Raw genomic sequence first — 8,349 nt, 5'->3', positions numbered from 1 at the left:
GTTTCTACAATTTTTTCATCTAAAGGGCATTCCCTTAGAGCATGTTTTTTTTCTACATTTTGGACAAAAAATGGCTAGAGTATTAGCCTCGGTCTTCTGCTTGTTTTGTATTTTAAGGGTGTCCAATTTCTCACTAAGGCTCCCTAGAATGTCAGTTTTAAATTCATCAAGCACATTACTGATTTCTACCCTACTTACAGATCCTGTTGTAGATTTGTTTACTCTAACAAGAGAAGGATCTCTTGGCCCTTTTCCTGTTTTAGATTTCCCTCTTGAGAGATGAACACACAATTCTCCTATATCATTTAATGGGAGTTGAGAGATATCTCCCTTCCCCATCATGTTAAGTATGTATATCCACTCATCTCTAATGGGTTTTAATAAAAGAGCATTGAAGGTTTCTTCATCTAAATTGTTCATTTTTTCTCTTCTCAAATTATAGTTGAATCTCTCAATAAAATCTTCTAAGTTTTCATCCTCTCTTTGCATCATTTTGAACACTTCGTCTTTGTGATTGGTAGGCATGCAATAATCCAAGTACCTATCCAAAAACGTTTTTTTCATGTCATTCCATGTTCTAATGGACTGAGTAACTAACCCCATGAACCATTTCAAAGCAGCTCTTTTCAACGTTGAAGAAAACAATTTAAGTTTGTGAGAGTCTTCTAGATAGTCATAAGTTTTGCACAAGACTTCAAACTCAAAAAAAAATGTTTCAGGATCCTCTCTTTTCAACCCATATAAGTTTGGGAGGACAGAAGGTGAAATATTTTTCATTGTGGCATTTGTTTCCTCATCCACTATAGGGAATCCAAAAGAATTATCTATTTCCCTATTTCCTCTGCCTCCTCCATTATTTCCTCTACCTTCTCCATTGTTTCCTCTACCTCCTCCATTATTTCCTCTACCTCTCCCTCTACCCCCTCCTCCAAATAGTGAGAATTCTCCATCTTGCTCCTCTTCTGCCATTATAGTTTCTTCAGAGTCAATATAGGGCTCAACCTGCAAGGTTACTTCCTCCTCCTTTGGTTCTTCTATTAATGAGATATGGGAGAGTGGTTCCACTTCTTCTTGCTCACCAGGCATTCCTAATTCTCAACTACAATGTGCTCTCCTGTGGAGGTGAAAAAGGCTATTCCTGCTGTTGGAGATTCGAAATTTTTCTCCCTTAGGACTGACTTGGTAGATGAAGTAGGAGATTCTTTTGATCGGATTTTTGCCCCTAGAATTCCAAGAGTCCTATGGATGGGAGTATGAGTTTGGGATGGAGGTGTGTCTTTTCTTGTTCTTGGTGGAGTAGGTGGTGTTGTAGGAATTCAACTTCTGCTCCTAGCTATAAATCTACCCCTAGAGTCTCTTTGTCTATGCATGTCATTGTTGTTTTTTTTTTTGAATGTAAGAGATAAGGCTACCTAGTTACACTTCGCTGGAAATGGCGCCAAAATGTTTGGTCAATTTAGTGTCCTAAATTACTCTACATAAATTATCAATCCGGGTATCATAAACTAAAGAAGTGTAGTGCACTGTTTGTGCTAGATAACCCTTCTTACTTCATTGTTTTTGTGTTTTATGTTGTTTTGGGGGTTCTTGGTCTTTAGTTCCTAATGATTTACAATGTAATTATCAAAAACTTAAATCTGACTTTCGTAAAGACTGCTCAAAATCTAAAAGTGAAAACAGAGCTCAAGAAAGACTTGGAAGCAGAGCTTAAGCAAGAAATGAAAACAAAGTTTCTATTCCTGTTCACTATTATTTCCAGATCAAAAACTAAAAGTGAAATTTACAATTGATGTCTAACTAATTACAGAAATAAAACTAAATGAAATACTTAGTTACTCCGCCTCTCAATTTTGGGAGAAAGTCTCTTGGGATGACATTTGAGGAATTCTGTACTTCATTATTCTAAGAGAAAGTAAATACAGAGATGCAGCAAAGACTCATCGCATAAATGAAATGTTCAACCACTTAGTTTAGGATGAATTATCAACTTGAAGGGTTTTTCAGAAACATTCATTAACACCACGAGTCAATAAACTAGAAATAAAATGGCAAAGACAGTAAATGGCACTGATCAGTCTAATTGAGAATTTAAAGACTAGTAAAACAGTGAATTAAGTAAACTAGATCACATTACTGAGTTTTAACTTCTAACTACTGATAAAAACTAGAAAAATATCAAGCAAAAAAGAAGCTACTCTAAATTGCGAATACTATTAATAAGAGAATGATGAAAATTGCATTATAAACATTGTTAATAAGAAAATGATTATAAACACTGTGAAAGAAAATGATGAATTTACAATTAACAAGAATAAAAATTAAATGAAACCTTCTTCAGTGTAGGGGTCCTCTGCAACTAATTAGGCTATGCTGGCTCAATCAACTCCAAGAAAACTCCTTTAGATTTCCATAAAACATGCGGTCTTCATATTAAAAATAGGGACACAAAATGCCCAAGAATTACAGAGTTTAAAACTTCGATTTCACAATAAAACTATCATTATGACTACACCATTCTTTGATCCTTTACACAGGCATTTATCAGAAAAACCACACAACTATTTGTGGAGAAAAACATGTTATAGGCAAACACATAGAAGACAGACATGCAAAATTTCTTCCTCGGCTGCTGGAAACATAAATCCAAAACATGGTGGCTGTTGGATTCGGTTGTACAGGTGGCTGTTGGAGTCCGTAGGTACAGGTAGTTGTTCCAGATAACACTTCCCATCATTGTGAAACATGCTAATTAACCACGAATCAGAGTCCTGCTACCTTCGGTCTCTGCATTTGACTTATCCATTGACTGTAGTCTTATGCCATCTTGTTTGTTGACCTGGGCTAAGTGAATAGGATAGGGTCCATGTCACGATGATTTCCAAGCCGCCCATGTAGCTAGTTTCTCCTTCTAACACCTGGAACCTGTTGAAGCATGAAGGTAGTTGTGGAACAACCAATTAGCTGCAGAATAGGTTGCATTCCGTAGCTAATCTACAAAAATTTATTCAAACAGCAAAACATGAAAGCATAACATGTAAATCACTAAATGTAATCCTCAAGGCAGTATATATCGGTCATTGGTGATGAGAATGCATCTTTCTCATGGAAAAACAAAGAAAGGGAATGAGAAGAATTACTTAGGGAAAGAGTAATTTTGAAGCTCAATAGTCTATATTTCAATTAGTTCTATTGGTCATATAATGTAATTTATTTCCCCAATATCCTTGGGATGGATGATGTAATAATTGTTGTATTTATGTCATGTATAAACTTTGGTATATCCCCACTTGGTTGGGCAGATGAGTCAAATATGGTGTATCCCCACTTGGTTGGGTGATTGATGTATGTATGAGTTCGTGGTCATAGGGAGGTCATACTCACTTTGCTGAGTTATAGTGTCATGTTATTATATTGAATCATCTCTCTGCAAACTCAACATGTACTCAAGGGGAGTATGGATAGCATCATGTAATGGAGGAGAGTGGAGTGGTCTACCCTTTGCCGTTGATGTCAAAGGGGGAGAATATTTTGGTATTTTGGTGTTGTGTGGTATCTTTAACAGTCTTTACAACTTGTAGTAATCAACACCATCATTGTTGCCATCAAGTCCAAAGGGGGAGATTGTTGGAATTATGATACAAGTGTTGTCCTTGATGGAAACTCTATAGGTCAACTCGGTTTTGATAAGAGGCTAACAGGAATATTCAGAGGCAATAGGGTAGTGGTAGAGAGGATCAGGAAGATGAAACTAAGGTCTATTGATTAGAATAAAGAAGTTGAAGGAAGAAGATGATGTAAGAGCAATTTAAGATATACATGCAGGTTCACTTAGTCCAAGTAGTGTATACACGCAGGTACTCAGAACAGAAATAGCACATAACATACACACGCACTCCCTCAGAAGGCAAAGCACGTACATGTTGAAAACCATGGTTTTGGTCCGAGGTATTTGGTCCAAGGTATCTTTGGACCATGATATTTGTTAAACACACACATGCAGAAGGAGTATGAAAGATAAAACATGAGAGTACATTTATTATTAACAAAACATATACATTTATAGTACATGGTGTGACCCTTGGATTCATATTCCAAGTGGTCCCTTGGACTCCTTTAGTATATTCAGCTTCCACACTAACCCATAGAGGATTAGGCGTCCAACATTTCCCCCCCTAATCCGAAGGGTTATGTATGCGTCCAAGAAGAGAGCTGTAATACAAAATGTGCAAAAATTCATGGCAACACTAGGTTGAATGTGCTCTCTGAAATGTTGGTATAAAGGGCGGTGGTTTAAGGATGACCACCAACACTGGAACGCTTAGTGCAGTTCTCGTAACTCTTCCAATTCTGGCATGAAGCTCAAGTCTTCTGCTAGAGGAAGTGTTCATGATGTTTTGAAGAGGGAAACCTTCAACAATGAAAGGGAGGTCTTCACCCCACATAAAAGGGAGAACTTCAACCTGAAAAGGGAAGTCTCAACCTGTGATGGTTTAAGGATGACCAAAAAATTTGGAATGCTTAATGCAATTTCTGGAACTCTTCCAAATTTGGCAAGAATATGAAGTCTTCTAGTAGAGGAAGTGTCCCCAATTCTATTCTTGGAACTCTTCCAAAATTAGCAAGAAGATGAAGTCTTCTGCTGGAGGAAGTGTCCCAAATTTTTTGAAGAGGCATTACCAACTAAAGGCATGCTCAGAGGCATCTTTCTCTGGCTACAACTCTGAATCTGGTGTGGCATGTTGTGGCTCAAGCTCGCTTGATGTGGCTTTGAATCTTGTAGATGACCATCATTTCCCCCCTGTCAGATACAAGGTGAGATGATGGAGAAAACTCAACTGCAATACTGTTCAATACTCTAGAACAAGTTCAGACATGTGACTGGAATATCTTATTGGTTGTTGATGCCCATTTCCAAGAAGAGATCCATCCAAGATGAATCTTTGTTCTTGCAGGAGGTTTGTTTCTAAAACATCTGTTTGAAGAATGACTAGTTTTATGACATTGATTACATGGATGAAGATCAAAAAAATGATATTTCAGATGGCCAACTTGGTCACAGTGTTGGCATTTCACAATCTGCTGTTGTTTTTGCTGTTGCTATGGAAGAGTGGCAGAATCTGAAACAATTGGAGGTGAACTCTCATGAGGAGCAGGTGAAGATGAACCGTCCTGAATAAATCCATCACTTTGAAATTGGATTGGTTTGGAGTAGTTTGGAATATGAAAGGACATGTCCTTGTCATATCCAAGACCAGTTCTGTGCTTGTTGTGGACAAGCTCTTCCCAAGGTCTGATGACCGACTTAGGAAGTGCAGACTGAATTTCTGCATCTGCATGTACAACTGCTGCTTTATTGGGCATTGGATCTGAATGAACTTCAACAATATTGTCTTGTTGTTTATGGGAGTCTATTTCATTGTTCTGAAAAGAAACAAGTTCAGAATGATGACTCCTCTGTTTTAATTCTTCTTGCTGAAGTTGAGATTCAAGCTCTAAAAATTCAATCTTGTCATGTACATCTTGTAAACAACTGTGAATATCGGTGAGGAAATCCTTGTTGATTTTGATTGTATTATCCATAGTAGAGAGTATTAGATTGTCCAGTGACTCTAATATTGCACCAATTTGAGCCATTTTATTTTATTTTTAACCTCAAAAAATAGTAAAATAATGAGGATATCAACGCACTCCAAACTCTAATACAATTCTAAGATAAAGAAGCTCTCAATAGTCTCCACTCTCCAAATTAAATAATAGACAATTGTTTATAAAATTAAATAATGTGCTGACGACTACTCAATGCTACACTTTGAGCTCGACCAAAAATTGGACAAGATAGACTATTGATTACTTTCCTATCAAATTGTTGTACATATGGATCAAAGAATTCATTCGTTATTGTATGACAGACTAGAGTGCTGATGGATATTATCTACATTTTTGTGATGAAAATCAAAACCTCGGGTGGTGAACCCATATCGGTGTATCAATAAACCAATATAATTTAAACACCATAATACCACTCAATTGGTTGAAGAACATCTAACATAACATATTTTATAATGCTAACTCTAAACCTCTGATTCATGCTCCCAAAGAAGTTAACATTATTATACAAGGAAGTCTCTAGATGTTTTAGTTTCATATCATTTTGTAAGCCCAACCATGCTTGCCTAAAAAGTCTTGAACAACTTCCTTAATAGCCAAATTCGGGGCCAATTGCTCAGCTTTAAGTGGCTCTCGTGTAATTGGATCAAAGTTGCCAACAATCCGTACATGTTACAAAATAACTGCTCTCTCATATGTAACTCCACTAGGAGTTACCACTGGATCCCGAAAGATGTCCAATGTAATTTTGAAACACAGATATTTAGGTACCTCATTAGGAATATCTGCCTCCGCTGCTTTTTCAAACATGTCAGAGAGTAATTTCATTCGTTCCTTGTGAGTAATTTCTGACTCAACTTTCAGAGAGTTTTCATAGCTTTCAGATTTTCTTTCCAAATCATTTGATTCTCTACCATCACTCTGTGTGCTTGTTGTAACCCTATTATTGGATGCACTTTCTAATTCGTGTTGTAGTGCCCTTTCACAAATTGCTCTTAAATCTTATCGTTTTTGTAGATGAAGGCATGAAGTAGACTCCCACTCTAAATATCTTACTTTTGCAAGTCCCTGCCAGATCTCCTCCACCATATAACTTGATGGATTTTCACGCAATTCAAAATCAAAATATTAAATCTAAATCGTTGGATTTGCAATTAATTCAAATTCAATGACCTCTATATCACAATGCGAAGTATTAAATCTATACTATCATATTTTCCATCAATTTACATCGGATGAACTCTATATCAGAAGCCACGGTATTAAATTTTCGTCGAGGGTGGATATTAATGGTGAGAGATATTTCCATGGTAACATACATACACGCAGCATCCACATAGAAATTTTCCGGCAAATAACGAATTACAGGAAACACGGAGTATCATGTACTAATTTGACCATTGCAATGTAAGTTGGATAAAAAAATGTGGCCTGAACAAAATATATCCAACACATATCATTGAGATGACTCGTGAGAGGATAAAGAGTATTATGACAACAACGGTTATGAAATAAGTGGTAATACAAAAACTATGTATTAACCAGATAGCGTTCAATGTAATAGAGGAGCCGGGGATAGGTGATGGCGCTGTGTATAATTGTGCAAAAGTATGGAGAGCGGATGGAGAGGTATGTTGAGTTATGACAGCAGGATACCATTGCATTCAATGTTTAATGTAAAACCACAACATTATATGTAATCAGTTACCGTTCGTCTGCCTGCTGCAAGAGCCACACCAAGGTCACCCAAATATTGACCTTCCTTCCTCCTACGCACTGTGGTAGCGTTGGGACATAGTATTCAACATTCCTTCGAACAAAATTTGGAGTTTGTGAATGTACACCAAACATGTCAGACCACCAGCAGCGCCAAGAGTTTCGACCCCAACTCACTCCACAACACCTCCAGGCAACAACTAGCTCTAATCAACTCCTTCAATGCACCATTCAATGCACCAATCGACTCCTTCAATGCAGTAACACACTTCAAAAATGAGTGAGATTTCACAGGGAGTTGACAGAGATGTCAACCTATGCAGAACATAGGCAGAATAGGAAGAATAGGAGTTACAAATTAAAGAGGGAGGCCAAAAATGGCGCTGGAGAAATGACAGAGGTTGCAGCTAGAATTGTTACAAATTATATATTACAGAGCAATGGAACACGTAAAATATTGTAGAAATATAAACACATAAAACAAGAGTGACACAGATATACGTGGTTCACCCAGTTTGGGCTACATCCACGGAGAAACAATCAGTCCTTCCTTTTATATTATCCAACAAACTGAAGAGATACAACTTACAATAGATCTGTTGTAACACCCTCTTCGCTCTCAATCTCCTCCCTCTTCCTCACTCAAAATACAGATCTACATAGACGAAATACAATTCCCTCATATATAGTGAGGGGTTGCCTTCTAGGGAAAAAAACCCTAAATAACTTCTACCGTCAGATCATCCGCCTAATGAATGGCCCAAATTGACTAGAAATTACTAGAATTTTACAAGCCAATTTTTCATCTATTTTTAGCTTTGGGGGTGCTGCCCCCGAACCCCCATCGAGGGACCGCTAGCCCCCAGACCCCCCAGTCAGGGGGGATTAGCTCTCCCGGACACCCACGGGGGGGGGGGGGGGACAAGTCTCCCCGGCACCCCCAAGGGTGGAGGGGTGTACAGTCTTCTTGGGGTATACATCCGGTTGAAACCTTTGAATATAGAAGATAATCAGGCTCCACATCCA

At 37.8% G+C, this 8,349-nt stretch overlaps 1 pseudogene; it reads right to left on the bottom strand.

The window, feature by feature from the left end:
* Positions 1-6,141: 6,141 nt before the first annotated feature.
* On the bottom strand, positions 6,142-6,732 carry LOC149163505 (E3 ubiquitin-protein ligase CHIP pseudogene; annotated as a pseudogene).
* Positions 6,733-8,349: the final 1,617 nt, after the last annotated feature.

This window comes from Pinus tabuliformis, chromosome 5_1 (assembly GCF_031772625.1).
Source record: "Pinus tabuliformis cultivar Carrire ecotype Pingquan chromosome 5_1, CPIR1, whole genome shotgun sequence".
NCBI lineage: Eukaryota > Viridiplantae > Streptophyta > Pinopsida > Pinales > Pinaceae > Pinus > Pinus tabuliformis.
This window is presented reverse-complemented; position numbering and strand designations above follow the sequence as displayed.